General features: G+C 39.1%; 1 long non-coding RNA gene and 1 other non-coding gene across 2 annotated transcripts; both read left to right on the top strand.

Annotated features, from left to right (window-relative positions):
- Window positions 1-647: 647 nt before the first annotated feature.
- LOC129348557 (uncharacterized) lies at window positions 648-22,320 on the top strand. The gene is made up of 3 exons (XR_008601147.1): window positions 648-775; window positions 854-923; window positions 22,204-22,320. It is a non-coding gene; the product is annotated as an uncharacterized LOC129348557 (long non-coding RNA).
- Window positions 16,629-16,740, top strand: LOC111582205 (U5 spliceosomal RNA). Its single transcript, XR_008602794.1, has one exon. It is a non-coding gene; the product is annotated as a U5 spliceosomal RNA (small nuclear RNA).
- Window positions 22,321-22,754: the final 434 nt, after the last annotated feature.

The following is a 22,754-nucleotide window of genomic DNA, read 5'->3' on the forward strand; positions in this document are numbered from 1 at the left end:
AGAGACCCAATATCTTACTAAAAGTCAATTATTAGAGGAAAAAATGAAGCAGATTTGTGGATCAGAACTGTGTTTTTTCTTCTTTTCTGTCCCATTAATCATGTTTGGATCCCTCAAATTTATCTGTACTCTCTGTATATAAAACTGCATATAAAAGAGGTCAAACATCCAGAAGCTACAACAGTACCATGCTGCTGACACACTGATGTTTCACAATGTAATAATGGCATATATAACAAGAAAAGCACTCAGAGAGCACGGTACTTGGCTGCTCACTCGTATCATTTCCGACGGCTGAAATCTTGAAAAAAATTGTTAGAAATCACGGCACTATAGAATGTAGCCATTTAATATAGATGTACCCAGAAACAAAATGACCTTGCGCTGAGCACAGGTGTATGTTATACATGTGTAACCCAGTGTTAAAAACGGGAATAAAACTATAAATATTCATGCTTGGAAAAAAATAAATATGGATAAAACATTAAAATAGAAGTTCATTAAAGATGTTGATAAATAGTTAAAAACACAAGAAATAAATAGGTATATTTAGATTAACGTAGGTATTTTTGCTTGACAAATTAAACAGCCAATGGTCCCAATGTCAATATCAACCAATCAGGTAGGGGTCACCTCCCGTCCTGCTGCCGAGCTGTGCGTGCCCTGTACGTGCTCCTCAGACACGCTCGAGCCGCGGACCGAGAGAGATCATTTGTCGATGGTGGAAAAGCTAACGCGACAGTAGCAGCCTTTTGTGGAGAAATTCTGAGATTTGGTGAGCAGAAAACCACTAAAACTTGTGTAAGCATTGAAATATGTAAATATAATGACAACTCGTTTGTTAAATTTAAAGATATTGAGAGATTCAAGGCTGTGAACCCTCGTGAGCTGGAATTCCCCTGCTGCGCGTGGTGCTTAGCATGGTAAGTCCTATTGAGTGTGTGTGTGGGCTAATTTAGCATGCTAATCGCCGCTAGCTTAAATGTTAACCTCCGATTGGAACTTCTACTAGCTTTTCCTCAAAGAAAACGCATATTGTGAGGCCACACGCCTAACAATGGGTTTATTTTACCAGATGACAAACGTTAATTGAAGGTTCCTGTGAAAATTACGTTTTAAAGTTATGAAATGTGCTGTATTTTGTGTTTGTTAGCACTCGTTTTTATTTTCTATGGTGCTAATCTGTGTCAGTACACTGTAGCGAATCTGTGTGTTAATGTCAAGTGCATTTACCTGCACTTTGCCTCAATTTTGATATATTCGGATACATTTACAAGCCAGTTGTATTTCTAATCCACTTCTAAAGCAGTTTTGGATTAATTTATAGGTGTATTCATCCTATACTTTTGAGCAGAGAAACTAATTACTTAATTACTAAATGTAAATTATTTTAATTTCATTTATTGGTAATTTGGTAATGGAGAAAGTTAATGTTGAATTATAAATTGTTGTACAACGTGGAAAAAGAATGTAGAAACTATTGTAAATCCTTTACAAACAGGGTAACAAGCTATAGACACTGCAGGTCATAGTTTAAGTTGCTTTATTCTGACCCGTTCCTCGGGTCAGGTTTTTTTTTGGATCGGATTTGGAAATCTTGAGGCGAGCCAAGGATCAACTTCCAGTACTGGATGGCGAGCGTCAGCCCAAAGAGTCAAACAAACTGGTAGCTTGTAACCTAACTGGTTACAAACACACAACCGTGAACACTGAACTTTGAACCATTGACACTGAAAGACTAAAACAAAAAAAACACCAAAGACAAAAAGGACTATTTTTATTTCATTTTGTTTATCTTTTCCTCTATTTTGAAAGCACTATTTTTTTTTTTTGTTCATTATTGTGCACAAACCCCTTCGCAGTTTGAACTGTGCAATTAAATGCAAATTGCCTTTTAATACTGTGTCATCTCCCTTGTTTTCGCACACCCTGGGCTCCTGCGAATTTAGAGTCTTCTCATCTGGCCTATCCTCCTTTCTACTGTAGTACTTTGGTTAAAGGTAACTATGCTGCCATACTTAGTACAAAGACAGTACAGAAGCACCTTAAGTGTTATGCATGTGTACGTTATGTACGGATACCGAATGCGTGACCTAAATATGTAGCGGGCGGTGGGAATTGATGGGACTCGGAAACACCCCCACAATTTAATCAATTGTTCCTTGTATCATTTCTGATGAATAAGTCTCAATAAGTCCACAGTGGTCAATTTGTAGTAGGGTCACAACCATGTGATTGTCAGCAGGCAGCTGACGTAGCGTTCACTTGTTGTAGTTACAGTGACGCCGTGCCGCTATCTGGCAATGATGCAGACATCTGTAACAATCCCGTGGATCCAGACTATAAGCTGTATCACTGCCAGAATCAGTTGGTCACTGTGTCATTTCTCACATTCCCTGAAAATTTCATCCAAATCCATTTGTCCATTCTTGAGTAATGTTGCTAACCAACAGACCGACAAACGTACGCCGATCGTCACATAACTCCGCCGTTCCTTGGCGGAGTAATAATATATCAATCAGAGGGACCAAACCAGGACTTTAATACTACAAAGCTACATTTTCCTACTATGTATTTTTACTTAAGCCATATTTTTCATGCAGAACTTTAACTTGTAATGGAGTATTTTTACATTGCTGTATTGTTTTTTTTTTCCCTTTAGCACAGAATCTGAATACTTCTTCTCCCACTTCGCAGACTTGCTCTCAAGCTTTTATTTCTATTTATGGGATCCAAGCTACAGGAAAGCGTTTGCTAAACAACATGTGTGTTGCAGTTTAAAAACATGCCATCTGTAATAATGCGATAGAGTGAGTGAGCAAAGGCGGAGACGTATTTTTATAATTTTCTAATGTGTTCGAGCTGCTTCTAGCCATCTGCTTTGAGGAACAAACTACCAGAATAACATCTTAAGTGATCTTCACAGCACCGATATGAGTCACACATTTTTTCAGCGTTATATCATTTCAGCATGTGCAGTAGTGTAAAAATAAAACATTTCCGGGTTTAATCTTTTTGGAAATTGATAAACTAACCATTCGAGGTGGAGTCTTTCCTTGTGCTCAGCTGACACGGTGAAGGATGACAAACCTCATTTCTAAATAATGATGGGGGTACATTTGAAAGCACATTATTTATTTGTTTTTGTGCTGTCACCCTGCCTGTCCATCCATCTGTCTGCAGTGTCAGAAGCCCGCGCTTGGTCAGGCTCAACTCATTACCTGGCATCTGTTTGTCATTTAGTTTCAGCGGCCTCAGACCACACAGGTACACAGTGCACCAGCCACTACTGTCATTACTGCCTCAGTACTGCTCAGGAAGATTAAATTCACCATTAAATTAGAGAGAAAAAAGAAAAAAAAACTTGCTGTACTTTCACCAAATGTGCTCTGCAAGCAGAAATTGTAGCCGTGCTGCAGCTGGAGGAACTAAAAGAAGAGAAGTAAAAATGCTGAAAATATGGAAGAGTCGGTGTCAGACACATCACCACCTCCTCAGCCCTGCTTCACCTGAAAGAACTGGAGCCAAATGTTTAAACTTTTCACCTTTTAGACTTTAAAGTGGGGAATAAAGCAGTTTTATTTTAAAATAATTTCCTACATGAAGAGATACTACACGAGATAAGTTTGCAATCTCAGCAGGTCTTGGTCCATATGAGATGTCCTTTAGCAAATTATTGAATGATGCTTCAAACAACAACAACAACAACAACAGGGTCTTGTATGGAAGCTCTGTCAGCACTGCTCTTTTGCTCCTGTCACATTTTTACTCACTGTGAGCTAATTTTTCACTGTCGTATATAGTCCTGCATTTCTGTGGAAACAGCACAACCTTTCAGATTCAGACAACTTTATTTGTCCCCAGGGGGCAATTAAAAAGGCACGTAGAGCAGGCAGTGCAACAATGACGTAATAGAGAGAGGGACAAATATATATACAAATCTAGCAAGTAATGTAAGAATAAAAATAAAAAAGAAATAAGACAAAAAAACACAGCTTAGTAATATATTAGTGCAAATATGTCATACATAGTGCAAATACGAATTAAAGCAGGTGCAATATGGCAATGAGGTAGATACAAGAATATATCACGGTAGATATAAATTGCAGACCATAACTAGAAGTAGAGAGAACTCAAAACAGCACCATGACAAGGTTGTAATGCCATAAAACGTACAAGGAAAAAGTGAATTTCTTTATTTTACAAATTTTGAGAAAAAAAAATGAAATCAATAAGTATTTTTCCAAGCGTCTACAGGTGTTGTGAATACTGGAAAAATGGTAGCTATTTACAGTTGTTCAGAGTGGTGTTTTTCACACCACTCTACAAATCAACTCTAGAAAGATATTTCACCATGCTGAATGCATCTTCAAATAACTTGCTGACACCTTGGTATTCTCTGAAAGTTTTTTTTAACCAAGCATTTATTTGATTGTTTCAGTACATTTTATTTTCCTCTCAGTGTCTTATGTTGTCTAATCTGCTCTCTTTAAATACTGTCTGCAGTTTGCTTGAAAACTCACACGCAGGTTGCAGTAGAGTTAATTCTGATGCAAACGGTGTATTTTGGGGGAGTTTTTAAATAAGTAGTGATGCAATATCACAGTTTTAAGCTTAGATTTGGGTCATTTTTCCAGATAACTGCACGTCATACATGGTTAGTTCAAGGACCGTTGGAAGGTGAAAAATCTGAAAACTTTTCCTGTTTTAACAGTTTCTGGCTCTAACAGATGTCATAATTCTGGTGATTTTTTTTTTTTTTTTTTAAAGGAAAACATGTCTTTCAAAATTGCCGGTGAGTTTTGAGCTTCACAGGATTGAAGGCTTTGTGATTTATGATTACATTTTCAAGCATTTCTTATAATTTCAAGTCATAGATTGGATCAGTGTTTGCATTATTGTAAAAATGAGAAATAATAAGTACATTATTGCTTGTGTAGCACATATGTATTCTCTAAAGTTAGTCTTAAAGCAGCTTTGAATGTTTTTTTATAAGTTCTCAAATAGGCGTTTGTTTTCCTAAATCCAAATGCAGAGAAATCTAATATCTAATACTTATTTAAATTGACTGAAGACTGGGTTATCATATTTAAAGAAGAAACCTCCCTGTTTTCTAATCTGCTCAAGTTCCTGTTTGCTTTAAATGCAAATATCTCCTACGTATTGACCTGTTACTTTAGAAAAACTATTTATTTTCACCCTACTTTCCACCAGAAACAACTACAAACTTGAGCCTTACTCACCACATGGCTGCTTTGAGCTTCCAGTCACTTCATTTAGTTTTTAATTACTGCAATTTTTTTATAGTTCAAACCATCCAGTAATGAAGGGATAATTACTGTTAAATTGCTGGAGGCCTGGAAATTTGTTTTATTGTTGCTAATGTAAATAAATACTTAGCAAATGTAGCGCAGATAAGAAAAGCAACATAAAATTAAATCGTAAGTACACTGTAGTCACACTTTTTTCTAATTAAAAAATAGTATTTTTGTTTCATAATTATATTTAATTGCTTGAACTTTTTGCATTTTTCAAACAGAATTGCTGTTAAGCTAATATCACCTTCCAGTTACCCAAAGGATATAAACTTTTTCTTTTCTCATTGGCTTTTATTATGGAAGAATTAAATTAGGAGCTGTATGGTGAGACCTGTTAATGATAACTTAATAGCAAAATCAATTAGAAATCATCCTTTATATGCTCATGTACCTGATAATTTATGATACGCCTTTTGTCTCTTCAATGAAGCAGTTGGTGTTTGCAGTGATCACCTTTAGGTGCACAAATCCGCACTTAAAACTCCATAGAAAGCGAAACCTTGATCAATGCTTGACGTGTTTTGCCCCTGAGGCAGTATCCGTCCGTCCTCTTATTTAACATCAGATCACATCATCACTGTGGCCCAGTGGGAGCTTTTCCATTAAAGGTCAAACGTTGGTACTTAAACATAGGGCCAGAGGTTGAGTCATTACGTCTTCTGATATTCTGATATTTACAGACGCGTCATCAAGTGTCTGGAGGCCGATGCTCTAATTAAAATCAACATTTTAGACTTTGAGAAGGCAATGCTTGCTGAAAGTTAGATGAATGACGCACCATCAGCCCAGAGGTTGGATGAGTCATTCACTGGCTCCTCAAGTGTTTACTCACTTGTTTACTGACATGTTGAAACAGTCTCATAGCTTGAATTCTGATTTAAGTAAATATACTACTATGAAGACTCTTTCTATATAATGGCTTCTTGTTGAAAACTACATTTATTAGTAACACCTGTACATCTGTTTTTACAGATCGAGAGTGTTAGCTAATGTCTGGTATAGTTGGAATAAAGAGCGGGATTTTGTTTGCTTGTATGTAGCAGAACAAGTGAGTCGGTGCTCTCAACCTGTTCAGCAGAAAAACAGCATTCTCATGTAATATTTTTTCACTTTAGCTTTATTTTACTATGGTGACATTGATTGTGTGAGGAGGATTCAGTGCATTCAGTTTTTGTTGACACACACAGGTCATTTCTTGCAACATGTGAAGCTAACTTTGTGTAGAATCTTATTTAGCATCATCATTCCTCCTTGCTGGGCTGCACAGCGGCTCAGTGGTTAGCACTGTCGTCTTGCAGCTAGAAGATCCAAGGTTTGAGTCCCGGCTTGGGCCTGGGATCTTTCTTCATGGAATTTGCATGAGTTATGGCATTTTAAGATTGAACAAATGATAAAATTAGACAAATACGATGTGTAAATCAAATTTAAGAGCTTACAAAGATAAGATTGGAGGACCTAATCCTGTGGAAAGCGGCAACCCAACGGAAGCCTGTGGAGCCCATATAAGGCATGAGACAGGAAGTTTATGCCTTCTCTTCATCTGCACTAGTGAGTTCAAACTAAGGTTACGCTGAGCCAAGCAGAAAAAATGCCAACCTAGCAGAAATAAAAAAGAGGAGGTGGTCTAACTTTTGATACGATTACATCATATACATCCTGACTGGGTCTTAAGATGATGGGTTGTGGCTTTCAGAACGGAAGAGGAGTGTCTAGGAGAAGGTATGTAAGACAATGTAATGCGTTGTGTAGCCAATTAAAATCTCGAGATTTTGCTCGTTTGTTCTTACAGCCTCTGTGTTGAGTAAACATTATTCGCATCAGATTCTGAAGACTGCTTGAAGACTCTTTCTTGAAAACTTTTTGAAGACTCAAGTTTTAATCCAGAATTGATTTTTGACTACGTGTTTGACAAAGCTGCCTGATCATCACTGACCCTGAGCAGGCAGACTGAGTCACAACACATGTTCTCCCTGTGCATGTACGAGTTTTCTCCAGGTACTCCGGCTTCCTTTCTACCGTCCAAAAATGTGCTGAGGTTAATTGGTGATTCTAAATTGTCTGTAGGTGTGGATGTGAGTGTGACTGTTTGTCTCTATGTGTAGCCCTGTGATAGACTGGTGACCTGTCCAGGGTGTCCCCTGTCTTTGCCCTAAGTCAGCTTGGATAAACTCCAGCTCCCTAATGAGGATTAAGCGGTGTATAGATAATGAATTGATCCTCGTTGCTGTCATTTTCTTACTGCAATATGTAGTCAACCAAAGAAAGTTTGGTTTTTAAACCAAAATCATAGCTACTCTTGAACAATCAACAGGTTTATGTGTAGATGAACAACATGGGCCGCAGTGCACTGAATTCACGCTACCTGCTAACCTTATTAGTAATAGAGCTATGTAAAAAGTTAGTATTTGCAGCATTAAATCAGTTGATCCTGGTTATTTAACACTAAAATGGTAACAACAGACTCAGCAGACTAGTGTGCACATATTCATATGATTTCTGACAACAGCTCCTGATCCCAGCATGACTATTAAGGAATGTGAGCGACTGTTTTCAGATGACATGTCATGTTATGTCGTATAATACACCATTAACACTTTCCTCCATTATAACTACCCATTCCTCCTAACTGAAGTAGGCAGCACATGATAAGCCCATTATGTACCAAAGATAAATCACATGATGCGTTACACACTACCTTTATGTGGGTATGAAGAAAAAATCTGATTAACAGATATAGTTGATTATGACTGTCGTAATACCCATGGTGTCTGTCTGGGGTTTTAGGTTTTGTTGTGGCAACATACACAAAGAATACTTGTCTATGTAAAACTTTCTTTGTGGTACAGCCCTCAGTAATCTGCAGTCTTATGTACTATTCGCATGGGATTAGTGTTAACTGGGGGTCTCTGGTAATTTATGAATTACCCCCCCACGTCTGTGTTTCTTACAGTGCATTTGCACAGGATAAGTGAAGTCTGTATTTTACTGACATTACAGCCCGAATATGATGCCAAATCTGTACATGTTGCAACATCCGCTGTTATTACGTCCATGTACAAAGTGGCCGGCCGCAATGGTCACTACACACAAAAAACACAGACACTGGTCGCGCAAATAAACATTAAAAACATTAAAAGCCTATGTTGTAACAACACTATTGCTAGGGTCTCATTAGGTTAGGGCACAAAAACCACTTGGTTAGGTTTATGGAAAGCTTGTGGTTCGGGTTAAAATTATCACTTTTAACGTGGTATATAGTCGTCATGGCAACAGTAAATATGTCAAAGCATCAGTGTGACTTGAGAACAGCGGGCAGCTTTGTCAGGATAACGGGCCATCAGGGCGTTTGTATTAAGCCTGTTGAAAGATATGCTTACCGCATGCTGCTACACGTCATTCGTCTCAATACCCTCCGAAATTTCCCACGTCTTGTGTTTTATTCTGCTGTTTCTGGAAATGGTCCATAGGCCTGTTGTGTATTGGCCTACTTCTGCATTTGCTCCTAAAATGCTGTCAATAGTTTATAAAGCAACCTCTATAATTCAACCAGCAAAAAGGTAGAGAAAGGCGAGCAGTAAAAAACAACAATGAAAATACCCCCATCACTGAGATGCAGATTCGCACAGGACTAGTATTATCACAGGACGTCAGTGTTTGGCGAAACATTGTAGGTAATTTGCGGGGGAATTTTTACTTATAAATTACAGAAATGGCACATTCGCATGGGATTAAGATCATTGACATCCTCCGAAATTATTACAAATCACCATTGGTCCCGAGGTAATACTAATCCCGTGTGAATAGTACGTTAGACAGATGTTCTTGAAAAGTGGTGTGCAGTTAAACAAGAAAGGTACATGATACAAGGATGTATTTGCATGTAAATTCTCCCCTGCACTGCACAGGGTTTCCAGGGCACAACTTTATTTCTGAACCCCTAATGTTCATATATTCTATTGTGGCATTGTGGAATTTTCCATCCCTTGTATTCTCTATCTCCAGACCATCAGATGTGAGGGTTTTCTGCAACTCTCTTGTGTCACATTAAATTCATTTTGAAATATTACATTACCCTCACCTTCAGGAAATGGAGGAATGAAACTAATTACAAGTTGCCTGCTTAGTTTATCTGTATTAGTATATATAATTAGAGTTAACCAGCAAATCCATTCCTCTGAGCTGCAGAAGAGTTTTCAGGTTAAGCAAATGACCAAACAAAGGTCACACAGCATTTTCTCTAGCGAGCAATTTAAATCATAGCACGAGTTACAATAGAAATCCATAAATGATATAACTGGTAATGTTTTCACTCCTGTCATGTCTGTTTCTTTGTCACCACACGGCTCCGTTTTCTCCTCATGGACACCCTGATCCACCTCTTTTTTTCTCTCACGCACACTCTATCCAAGTGTGTGATGAACTGTACGATTAAAGGTTAATGGATTTTTACAGCTGTGAGAGTCCGCCTTAATCGCGCCCTAATTAGAGTTCATTCAGCTTTGCTCCTTCAGCGCCCCTCTCGACAATTAGCCTCTCACTTTACGCTGCAGAGTGGCTCTTTTCTCCAGGACCAGAAAGTAGGCCGGCTGGAGTCACGTTGCGGTCAGGCCCTGGCGGGGAGAGTATCCCTCCTCCCTGTCAGGACCCGAGTGGCCCGACTGTCTGTTGAGTCACTCGGCTGGATTTATTAATACACTCAGTAACTGAGGGGATCAAAGTCTGTCGAAAGAAACCTGACCAGGAGGTGAAATGAGGAGGATCAGGGAGGATTACAAGCAGGGTTTACAGAGTCTGCTAAATTCAAAAAATGCCGTTTTTATCTTTGTTTCGGGTCTTCATACAGACTAAAATAAAGTTTTACTTTTTCAAAATTGGCCTCCAGCGATACAAACACTTACCTTAGATTTAGGTAAAAGCAATCAGTGACTAGAACTCTTTAAACCTGCAGTGTGGAACTTTTGTCACTCCCTTCTGAGAACTAGAATTTTTATATTCTCAGAAAGTTCTGAAAAGTTCTGGTAATGTTTTCAGTAGGAACATTTCCTTGAATCTTAGCATGTGTCTTCTTAAAAGCAGAAGAAAGTACTGGATGCTATTCTTTAAACATTTTCCGAAATTTTGCATTGAGAATGTCCGTCCTGTCTTTTATAGAATATCGTTACATAACAACGTACCCAAAACATCCTCAGAACATTGCAGGCAATTTTTTTTTAACCTTTGTTAATAGATCACATTACAGGAATCTTCTCTAAAAATAGATTCTATCTTCAAATACAGATTCGCTAGAGGACATTTGCATGAAAGTAGAACGCAGTCATTGTGTTTTTGAGGGCCTGCAGACTAGCTTTGCCCCTGATCAAAGATGTTCCTAGTTAATCCGTAGTCATTAATAAAAGTCATAAGTTGACTAGTCGTTGCGTATTTATCAAATTCATTTAATTATATCTATATGCATTTTTTAGGGAGGAATCAGAAAATGATTGGAATTCCATCGCTGAGAGAATTTTAAGTAGGCTAACATGTTACATAACAGAGAAATGCTAAACTGTAGCTAATAATGAAGCTTTAAATATATATACTACAAGCACACACACAAAGCAAGCTGCAGGAACACCAGTAAAAGAGGTCGTGATTCTGAATAACCAGCATGTAGACTGAACATTTTGTTAATAAGCCTCATCATATAGTAGCCTCGGGTCAAGAGAGTGCAGCCAGACAGTACCTCATCCTTGGCCCGTTATCAAAGAAATTATAGGAGTCGACCTCAATGCTGCCATTAGTCTTTTTCTGACCGATGCCACTGGTCATAAGAAGACTTATTGTAAGAGCATCCATAGGGCCTGCTCTCCATGAGCTGTGGCGCTGTAAACAAATGACACTTGACTGCAGATTTTAACTGTACAACCTGCTTATTGAATGGCCAGTTGAAAATAGCTTTTTAAAGGCTGAATGTAAAAATTAAAAATAAAAAATTATTTGAACAAGCTCATCTGAAAATGCAGTCAGCATTTACATCATGGCGTGTAGATATTAGCTTGTCAATTAGTTTACCCATGTTAGCGACATTGAGTTGGCAATGGGCCCAATTAACTGAAGCTACCGATATGTTGCGTAATGTTAGCTCACCATCAATATTTTACGAATGTCTATTTAACTTGTAAAACCTATTATGAATTATCTTCAACTAATAACTTTTCTCCAGTAAGTCGCTGCCCTATTTTCCAAGACGACACTCGTCTGATTCTCTGACCTGGTGCCTGGATGCTTGACGTTATGTCACTTTCAAGGCTGTGCTCTCGCGAGTAATTAACGTCGTATTAACCCGACGTATCAAAGAGTAGAGACTGAGCAAGATAGTTATCTGTAGTTTACCTTGGTACTCGCAAGTAACCGACACAGTGCAAGACTCTACTGTGAAGGTGGAGACGTGGCAGTGTTGTATTTGTGAAAATAAAAAAAAAAATAAATAAATAAAAAAATTTGAAGGAGCGGCGGCTAGCATTTAGGAATGGCGGCCCGCCACTCCTAAATGAATGTAGAGGAAACACTGAGCTCTATCTGTGAGTTTACCAGGACTTTCTGTGTGCTGGGTCAGTGTAGGGCCTCAAGTCTTTTCTCGTGGTAACCCTGATAACACATATCCACAGAGGTGTTCTTAAGTGCAAAGGTCACAATATCGGACCCTTGATGGGTGTAAAACTTTGAAGTATTGACAGCTGCTCTTCAACAGGATTCACCCCACCTACAACTGTGCAACTGGTTGACACTTCACTTGAAGACTCTCTGCTTTTGGATTTCTTGGAAACTCTTATTACAAAAGCAGCTCAGTAAGAAGTGTTTCTGAAAACATTTCAGATATGAAATGCAGTTGCTGCATCTGTCCTTGTTATAGGGTGACAACAGTTCAGAAAGTTTGTCCAGAGTTATGCGAGGCATCGGATCATGTTAGAGGCTCTGAGATTGAGGTTTTAGGGTTAGTTGAACAAAAAAACCTGGTTCTATCTGATTTGCTTCATGTTTTAGCCTACTGGACACTACGGCAGTAGACAGATGTCTTTGAAAAGTGATGTGCAGTTAAATAAGAAAGGAATGCAATGCAAGGATGTATTGATATATAAATTCATCTGTAATCAGCATACTTCCTGTAAGATCTTCTGAACACTAAAATGCCCATAAGACATTGTAGAAGCTTGTTTTGTATTCCCTATTTCAAATTAGACCAACATGATGGCTTGCTTGGAAACGTTATCTTACATTTCCAAAACATTTCAGTAAAATGTGTTTTTGAAAACATTTGAGGAGAAAAATATGCTGCCAGATTGGTCTTCATTTTGGATTAATAACAGGTAATTTCAAAGTTTTTTTTTTTGATGTTTCGTGAGGCGTCTGATCTTCTTTGATGATCCTGATTTGCATTGAATAGCTGAGACCTCAACTTTATGAAAAAATGAGGAAGCTACCAGAATGCATTGCAGGATGTCTCACTTAGACTTCTTTAGGTTCTCTTTTACCTTCTGAAATACCCCACACTTTGGATTCCCATGTGAAAACTCTCCAATAAGTGCAGGAACCAGCTGTCTAAATGTTCATTTTCTGTGCAGCTTTTTCTGACCAATCAGCAGGAGTCACTGATGCAACTAAAAGCTATACACCCCTCACTAGCTTCCCATCTACAAACACATCATTAGAAATAAGTAAAGAGGAATCAAACCTGTTAGTGGACATTAGTTAGAGTACATTTTCATACTCTGAACCGCCCTCATGTCTATAAATCTATAGCTGATATGAGCATTTTCCAGCCTGCAAAAGGAGCAAAGAGAAAACGCAATATTTAGAGAAAGATATAACAGAAAGAGGCTGTTTTTTCAGCCTTCCTGTGAGGGTTGTGTTTCATCTTTGCACCCTCATCCTCCCAGCAGCAGCCCTCCGGTCTCTGCGTGTTCGACTTGTGCCGAACAACACCAGCGCCGTGCAATAACATCACAAATGCATTTAATGTTGCAGTAGCTTCAGAACATGCAGGACTCGGTGCAGTGGAGTGAATGCACTCGTGTGAGCCTGAATAAGTGAAAGAGCTCATTCAAAGCACAAAAGCAAGAAGAACTTTCCACAGGCGACTTTACAAAGTTTTTTTTTTATCTGATGTGTCGCTTTGAATTAATAATCTGCTCGCTTTTTCCTGGATTTAACTCGATTGTACAGTGATAGCAGTGATCACTTCGTGGCAGTGGCTTGAAGAGGTAATTGCATTACTGACAAGTGGTATTTACATTAGATTACTGTTTTACAACTGACAAAATAATGACAACTGATTACTTAAATCATTTTATATATTAATCATCTATGTAATGATAATGTGTCTAATATAATTACTGAATTGTTGCATAACTAATTAGCAGTATGTGCTTGCATAACAAAAGTAGTACACTAGTGTAGTGTAGACTAGTTCTAAGTAGCGATTCCAAGAACAATTCTGCATTTGATGGCGGCTGGGAAATTACTGATCTCAGACTGGAAAAAATCTAGAAAAATACCAAAAGACGTGAAGTTTCCTTCTAAAAAAGTCAGTGAGTTTTCCTAAGCTCGACTTGTGTTGTCGTTTTGTGTTAAGACTATTTTAAGTCGTTCTCCAAAATAGCAGCCTTCACAGCAAACTGTACGTAAACACAGCTTTTCTGCATTTAATGAGCCTAATGTTTAAATGTCTAAAACAACCTATAGTGTAGTGAACTACATGTCTGTTGACATTCAAAGATCGTAGAAAAGCAATAAAAGCAAACTGGAGGCAGCTATTATTACTTTCAACTTTGTGAACATGGGAGGTTGAAAATGATGTCATTTCTAGGTACAACTTCCCACTTCTGCAGTGCATTAAATGCAGCACACATTTCTTGACCATTTCTTGACACCTCCTTGCACTCAGAGCCTTATTTTGAGCTTTTTGGTTTAGACTTTTATTACACGCAAGTAGGAAGCAAGAAGTTTAAATTAAGTTCTGCTTTGGTTTTTGTTGTAGTTTCTCCTTTGGTTTGTGTTCTCATTGCAACCCTTCACCTCTTGTCCTCTTGGAAGGGCTGCCATTTTAGTTGTACTCTCTTTTTCTGATTTTTTTCCTCTCTTGATGGAGAGTTCGTGGGTTTTATTTGGGGCGTTTGTTGATTTGTTGTTTTGTCCTGAAAGATTGAAATGCTGAACTTGACTCCTTCTTCTACTTTTATTTTGCTCAACTTTTCACCTCAACCAACTTGGCGTCGTAACAGTCCAAAGTCAGTAACTGTTGTTGCGTTCATAATGCTTGGATCATGACGCTTCGTGCTTTCAAACAGTGCATAGTTTGTCAAATTTGATTTGAAGAATAAAAAATATAGTGGTGCTCTGTGTTTCTTCTACTCTAAGCTTGTGAGCGATTAACACAAAAGATCAAATGCCTCCAAATTCTTGTTCTTTAAATCTTCATTTGATGAACATTCAATGTACATGTTGTGGGAGACAGTATTGTTTTTACTGACTCCTTTTGCTCCAATGATGATTACACGCTTGCCCTAAAGTCTACTTTAATTAAATTTTCAGGTGTGTTGATAGTAAAGTTCACTCATTACCTGCGATTAGTGTCTTCGATTTTCTTTGTAACAATTTGCATAATAAGGCGCAGGAGGACTTTCTGCAGCCATTGTGGTCGAACTTTCTTGCTACTTTACGTTCAGCGTGTTCGACCGGTGTTTGAATGCGAGTCAGCTGAAGTCAGTATCCAGCAGCCATTGGTGTCATTGCACTTTAAACTGCTCCCACACTGGCTTCAGCCTCAAGCCGCGATGATACGATGGCATCAAACTCTGTGAAATGTTTTGCTGCATTGAGTCGGCTCAAGGCAAAGGAGGTCTAATGAGTGTAATGACCTTCGCTCTGTCGGGGCCTCATTTCTTCTTCTCTCTATGTGCTCGAGCATTCAGAGAATGAAGTTTCAGATTAGGAAGAGAATAAAGAAATTCAATAAACTGTTTTTACACTGCAGTGGAGTGCGGGTTGTGTTGTGCTATTTGCCTTTGAAATAATTGGAAATTTGTCATTGTCCAGTAAGAAGAGGATTGTAATAAAGGATGGGTTTCTGAAATGCTCCATAATTTGCACATTTTACTGTGATGTTTTCTGGCCATCAGGACAAGTAAAAAAGAAAAAAAAGAATTGTTCACAGCATGATGTTAAAAGACCTAATTTCACTTCATTCAGATTTGTACTACTTCTGTCAAACCCGTCACATGTGGATATTATTACAGAGCAGGGCTGCACTTAGCAGTTATTATCATTATGCTGATTATTCATTGTTCTTTTCTGCAAACCGCCTCAGTGCAGCATTTTTCAGTTGAGACTTTAACCAAGGTAAAGCCCGATGTACCTACCACATGGCTGGATTATTGCGATCAATTGTACGTGGGCACTGAGCAGTTTTGCCTTCAGTGTCTGCATCTGATTTAAAATGCACCAGGAAAAAGAAATGTGATCATATAACCCAGTACTGGCCACCGTCCACTGGCCTTCTGTCTGTTTCAGTATCAATTTTGAGACTTTATTGTTTGTTTTTAAAGTTTTAAACTGACTGGCATCCTCTTACTTAGAAGTCTTGCTTCTTCATACCCCAGTTAAAGCACTGAAACTGACGAACCAGATGCTCCTGGATGTTCTGAGATTCAGATTAACAGCAGATTTGATCAAGCCATACAGCAGTTCCTTCGAATCTCTGGAACAGTTTGTTTTTCCACGTTAAAACTGCTCAGACTTTAGAAACTTTTAAATCGCCTCTTTTCGTTGGTGTGTGACTCAAGTAGAGCCAGACACTCTGAGTCCAGCTATTACTAGGACAGTCGTGGCTGGGATGACAGTCAGCACCTGTGAGGCCATCATTCTCTTCCAGAAACTGTTGGATTACTTCCTCTGGGTTGGAGGAATTGAAGTACTTCAGGATCTTGTTCACAATTTTGGGGAAAAGGAAGAATGAGATGGACAAATTCATTGGTAGAGTGGGTTGTCTACTAATTGCAGGTTGGCGGTTCAATCCACCCATTCCTCTGCATGTCCAACTGTCCTAAGGCAAGACACTTAACCTGAAGTTGAACATTGCATGACAGATCTGCCACCACTGGTGTGTCAGTGTGTGTCAATGAGAAACACTGCAAACGGCTTTGAGTATCACAAAGGTAGAAAAGCGCTATATAAGAAAAACACTTTACCTTCTACTAAGGTGTAAAAGTGCTATATAAGTGCAGACCATTTACTGGGAAAGCTCTCGATTTACCAAATCCCTTCTATGGCCATCTGTTTAGGTTTCTCTTCATAACACATAAGTCTTTCGCATTTTACTACAGACTTCCGTGAAGAATAACTCCAACCCATTTAGCCTATTTTTGACAGACTTTGCCATATGTAGGGACAGCGGTGCCGCATCAGTTAAGTCTCTGGACTACTGATCAGAAGTTCAGAAGATCAAACTCCAGTTCTGTCATTGTTGTGCCCTTGAGCAAGGCCCTTTACCCTTCCTTAGGGGGAGCTGTAGCATGGCTTACCTTGGGCTCTGACCCCAAGTGGGATATGTGAAAACAACATTCCACAATGCTGTAAAAATGTATTCGTGACAAATAAAGGCTTCTTCTTTTTCCAGTGAATGAAAGTATTGCGTAGTAGTACGTTCCTTCCACAGGCATCCTGTATCCAAAGGCATCTTTGGTTTGCTAGGTTTTCTGTTCTCTGTTTATAATTCATAAGATCTGTACCTTAGTATGCTAAGCGTTGTGAGATGACATATCTTGTGAACACTTCAAATAAAACTGAATTGAAATGAAGTATCAGACACAGGAAGCTTTAGTTTCCTTCATAAGGTGGCTGGACTTACAAAGTCAAGTAGAGTTGCAGCTTGCAGCCAGCTGAGGTGGTTTAGGATACCTCCTGGCCAGCTTCCTTTGGAGGTTTTCCAAGCAAATATAAGGAGACTAAGAACTTACTGGAGGTATTAAGTATCTCATCTGCCCTGGGAACCCTTCAGGATTCCCCAGGAGGAGCTGGAAAGAGGGGCGTCTGTAATTTCCTGCTTAACCTTCCAAAAACTGACTCTTCTGGGAAAAGAAAATGCATTGATAGATCGTTTTTCTATGCGTTTCAAAATGATCATTAAATGTCTTGTTGAACCAACAGTACAAAACCCAAGCGTACTCAGGGTTCGTCTGCAAAGAGCTGAATTTTGCTTGAACAACATGCTGATTAATGGTGTGCCAATTTCCCGGTTTCATGTTACTCTCCACTTGTTTTGTATCTGTTAAAGCACTCAGTAAACTCAACAAACAACCACCACTGTGTAGTGTGGAATAAAAATTATATTTTTCAGACACACACTTGGATTTAATATTCCAGTTTTGTACCAGTTTCCAGTTTTCAGACCTGTCGTCTCATTACTAACCGAAAGCCTTCAAACATACATTTGATCCCTTTGCTGCCTGCGTTTTGATGTATATGCTGCGTGTACTTGAACTGCTGAGGAAGACGTCTGCTCATGAATATTCTTTGTGTTGACTCGGTGGCGTCGTGTCGTTCAGGATCAAAGCCGATGTGTCCGTCCTCGTCCTCCAGCTGTCTCGGAGACCATCAAATCCCCTTCATGTCCGTCAGAGGAGCATCCATTAGAGCTCATTGTGCTTCCTGTGAGGACCCAGATCTCCCACTGAAATATGAGTTTGTGTAATAACTATATTTATTTCAGAAAAAGCCACTGTCTGATCTCATTCTAATGAGATACTTTCCCTACAATTAGAGATCATTAACACACACTCTGATCAAATGAGTACTGATGGAGACATAAACACACACTCAAAGAAACACATTAATCATCACATCTCACTTTGTGCAGTTTGTCCATGTTGGCAGATTAGTACAGGACACTGCTCTGTCATTCTCTTATTATTTACAGCGCTGGATGAGTTTGTTTTTTCACTACATGAGTGTACCAGTTATCTTTTCTCTGCCTCCACTGTTTGTGTCTCTGACTCACTTGACTGAAGCAGCATCTGTGAAGGTTATTCAGAAACCTGCAGAAGATGTAAATATGCAACAGCAAACTAGTGATAAAGAAATGTATAAATGCTACACTTTCAAGATTCCTGACATTATGGATTATTGTTGACTATGAAGACAAGAAAGCATTGTTGTAGTCCTTCTTCTTCTTCTTCTCCTTATTCTCATCCTTCTTCAGCTTGTCCATCTTCTTCCTTCACCTTCTCCTCCTCCTTGTTCCTCTCCATCTCCTCATATTTCTTGTGCTTCTTTTCCTTTTCCTCCTCCTTTTTGCTTCCCCTTCTCGTCCCTCTCCTTTATCCTCTTCATGTTTGTCTCTTCGACTACTTTTTCTCCTCATTCTCTTTTTCTCTTCTTCCATGTATCCTTCTCCTCGTTTTCCCCTTATTCTCCTTCTTCAACTCCTCCTCCTACTCCTTTGTCTTCTTCACCGGCTACTCCGTCTTTTTCTTCTTGCCTTCTCCTTTATCTTCATCTCCCCTTTCTCCTTCTTTTTCCTGTCTTCTTCTTCTCCTCCTTCTTGTTCTCCTTTATCTTTTCTTCTTCCTCTCCTTCTTCTCCTCCTTCATCTACTCATCCTCCTTCATCTTCTCCATATTTCTCTTTTTTTAATTTCCTTCTCCCTACTCTTCTCCTCTTCTGCTTTCATTTTCTTTGTTCTCTTTTTCTCTTCTCTACTATGAATTCATATCATCTTATCTCCTCCGTCTTCAGCCCCTCCTTCCCTGTCTCTCCTAATCCTTTATCTTCCTTCCTCTCCCCTTTCCTCCTTCATCATCTTCTCCTTTTTCTTTTCTTTTTCTCCCTCTTCTTCCCCTCCTACTCCTTTTTCCCCTCATTTATCTTTTTCTTCTCCTCCTCCTTCTTCTTCTACTCATTTTCCTTCTTCATTTTCTACATCTTTCTATTCTTCTTTTCATCTCTCTCTCCCTTTCACTTCGTCCTCTTTCATCTTCTCTTTCTTCCTCCTTTTTTCTTCTGTACTCCTCTTCTTTCCCCTTCTTTTTCCTGTTTTTCTTCTTGTTCTCCTTCTCCTCGTACTCAGTCGTCTTCTTCTCTCCTCCTCCGACTATTCTGTCTTCTTCTCCCCTTTCTCCTTCCTGTCTTTTCTTCTCCTGCTTCTCCTTTTCCTTCTCCCTCTTCTCCTCTTCTTCCTCAATCTTCTTCTTTTGTTCCTGCATTTCATCAATCTTTCTTCCAGCTTCTCATTTGTTCTTCTTCCTCCACTGCTCTTCCTTATTCTTGTCATTTCTTCTCTTCCTCCTTCTTCTTCTCCTCCTTTTCTTCTCCCTCTTTCTCACCCCTTCTTCTTGTCGCATTTTGTCCTCCCTCGTTTTCTTCTTTAGTGTTTTCCTTCCTCTTATTTTCCCCCTTCTTCTTTTCCTTCTTTCTCTCCTTCCTCTTCTTCCTATTTTACTCCTTCTCCTTCCCCTGATTCTTCTTCTAATGCACATCTTTCCCTCCTCCCCTTCAAATCTCATGCTTTTTCTTTTTCTCGCAGTATGTACTGCAGTTCCCTTTCCATACTGTATAGATACCGTATACTGTATGCACTCCATGTAGTCTGTATACCTTTCGGACTCCATTTTGCCTTAATATTGCACCTTCCGCTTCAACCATCTTGCTCATATATCAGTTGCAGTCTGTGGTGTGAAATGAGCTGTCATGTGTTTGTCGCTCAGACTTGTTTTTACTTTCGTGAAACACAAACATATGTGAGGTGTGCAGAAGATTGCGGATCAGAATGGTCATAAAAGCATGATGGCATGCAAAATGCGACTGGATGTAGTACTTTTGGGCATACTACATTTGACTTTTCACCTCTGGGACATAATAAATCTCTCTCAGCATACTCTATATCTCCTTTTCATTTCCTTTTCCTGCCAGGCCACAGGTGTTGTAGTGAAAGTCTGAACTTGACTTTTCCTCTTAAATGTGAAAGACAGCTTGTTTGCAAACCTTGCAAACTGTTGCTAAGTGCTGAATATAATTATTTTCTGCAGTTGTGATGTTACCTTGAGGTGTTGGCTTGCAGATGATGGTATTTTACAGCTTTGAGAAGTTTTCAAGCAGCTTCAGCCTTCGCTGAAAAACCTCTCAGAACTGTAAAAGATGACACAGCTCTTGTTCCAACAAGACACCTGCTCTTAGAAACCCTTCTCAAATCTTTATCCTCGCTGTGCTGGTCTCAATCTTTCTGGCTGTAATTGCAGTTTCCATTTACATACATGAGATTGAGACTTCAACATTTATTCCCCTCAGCTTCCTCTTTCTCTGCTGCGCACAGTGTTGCTGAGCAGCCAGAAATTCTGCTTGCTAAAAAGCCAATGAGGCTGCCCTGCACGGTTAATTCTGCACTAGTGAATGAATGATTTTTTTTTGCATTTTTCATTTTTGCACCACATCAGCGAGTCATCCTGCATCAAATGATATGATCTGTGATATTATTAACATAAAAGCAGCAGCAGGGGAGGAAGGTCTGACTGAGCCTGGCGGCGTCTCTCACCCACAGACACACAAAAATCCAACTTCTCTGAAGGTCTGGCCTCACAGAAAGCACCGTAAACAGGCGTCAAACAAACACACCTGTTGGTCTCAGTGGCTGCAGGCGACACACACACACACACACACACACACACACACACACACACACACACACACACACACAGACACAGCTTTCAGATGTGCGATGAAAAGCAGGGATGAACTCTGAGGTGAGTTTAGTCAGTAATCCTGTTTTTCACACTTCGTGCGCATGTGGGTTTTATGCCATAATGAAGCACACATTAAAAAGAAATGTGGCCACTGATGCTAACCATCTGTCCACAACTTAGTTCTCACACATATTAATGCTGTTTACGACTGACTGAAGTCAATTAATATATTTTTACAGGCGGCAACTGCAAGAGATGCACAAGTGATGCACAGAAAATGATGCCTGCCTGTTCTTAAAATGTGCGTTTCACTTAAACTTCTCAACCCCAAGTGGTTTCTGTTTTTTTTTTGCTCCTTTTTCACTATAATATCCTGCATCTCTATGGAAACAGAACAGCCATGATTAGAAGGAAACAGAAATAGAAAATGTATTCTGTGCAGTGTGATACAGTTACAATGACAGAAATCGAATCTTGTGCATTATTGAACAAAAACTGAAAACTGGAATCAACATGTTCATTTTTCCAAGAGCCCCCTTGTGTTACCAATACAGGGGGTTCACATGATATATATACATATTAAACAATTTATGTTTTTACAGCTTCTGCAAACAAGTCATTTTCTTACATCACTGTGCCCATCAACTATATAAAGATGTTTCATTATGCTGAATGTATCTTCCAACAACTTTCTCCTCTGTATACTATTTTTAATCATCCTACATTGATTTTATTGACCAAGTATGGCTTATTTTCCTCTTAATCGCTCTAAAATCTTTCCATATTTGTCTTCTCTCTGTGTAAATACTGCCTTCAGTTCACTTGAAAATTTGCTGATTTTTTTTTGTCAGGTGACTGTTGGTTGTACCTGAGTCAATCATGAGATTTGTTTTACTTCAGGAATCTCATATTGATCCTCATTGAAATGCTTGCACTGAACACACAAGATGAAATTTATTCTGTTTCTGTCCTCTTTCTGCAGGATGAATAAAGCTACCTGAACAATAACGTACATAGAAATTGACGAAGACTGACTTTCTCTTTGTTCATATCAACAAACATTCAACTAGTTTCAGGAATGACACACATTTTTTTATCCTGTTTGGTGTTACTGCTCACAGACAGGCTTTGTATGTTTGTACCTGAATACAAATGTTCTTGTGTCTCTTTTACAGGACAGAACACCAAACCTGGAGTCGGGACAGAGGACAGCTATTTCACCATTTATCTGTCAGTCCTGCCTGCCAGTCTCTCAGCGCTGAGGTCCAACACAAACAGCGTCTCATGCAGGTATGTTGACTCTGTTTTCTCCTCGGGCGCTTTCGATTGTTTTGACAGGAGAGATAAATGGTGATGCTCTTTCTGTCTGACCCAAACTGCAGCAAACAAACTTGAAAAACAGAACAATATGTACTCAGGAAGGCATATATCACCCAGACAACCTGACTGGACTACTCCTTTTTTACTCTGTCCTGCCCCCTATTTCTTTCCTATCATTAATAACCCAATTTGACAGTGGTGTAGTGACAGAAATTTAAATCATGAGGTGTGTTCAGCCAGTTAATCATTCAGTTTGATTGCATCTGATTAGCATGCCGTTAGCATGTCAGATTCTTGTGGGAGAATAGTTAAATTACTGCAAGATCTATTCCACCTGGAGGGCTATTTGCATGAGTAAAACATGGCCTTAAAGCCAAAAATTAAAATGCAGGTCTCCTAAAAAAGG

Source organism: Amphiprion ocellaris, chromosome 1 (genome assembly GCF_022539595.1).
Source record: "Amphiprion ocellaris isolate individual 3 ecotype Okinawa chromosome 1, ASM2253959v1, whole genome shotgun sequence".
Taxonomy (NCBI): domain Eukaryota; kingdom Metazoa; phylum Chordata; class Actinopteri; family Pomacentridae; genus Amphiprion; species Amphiprion ocellaris.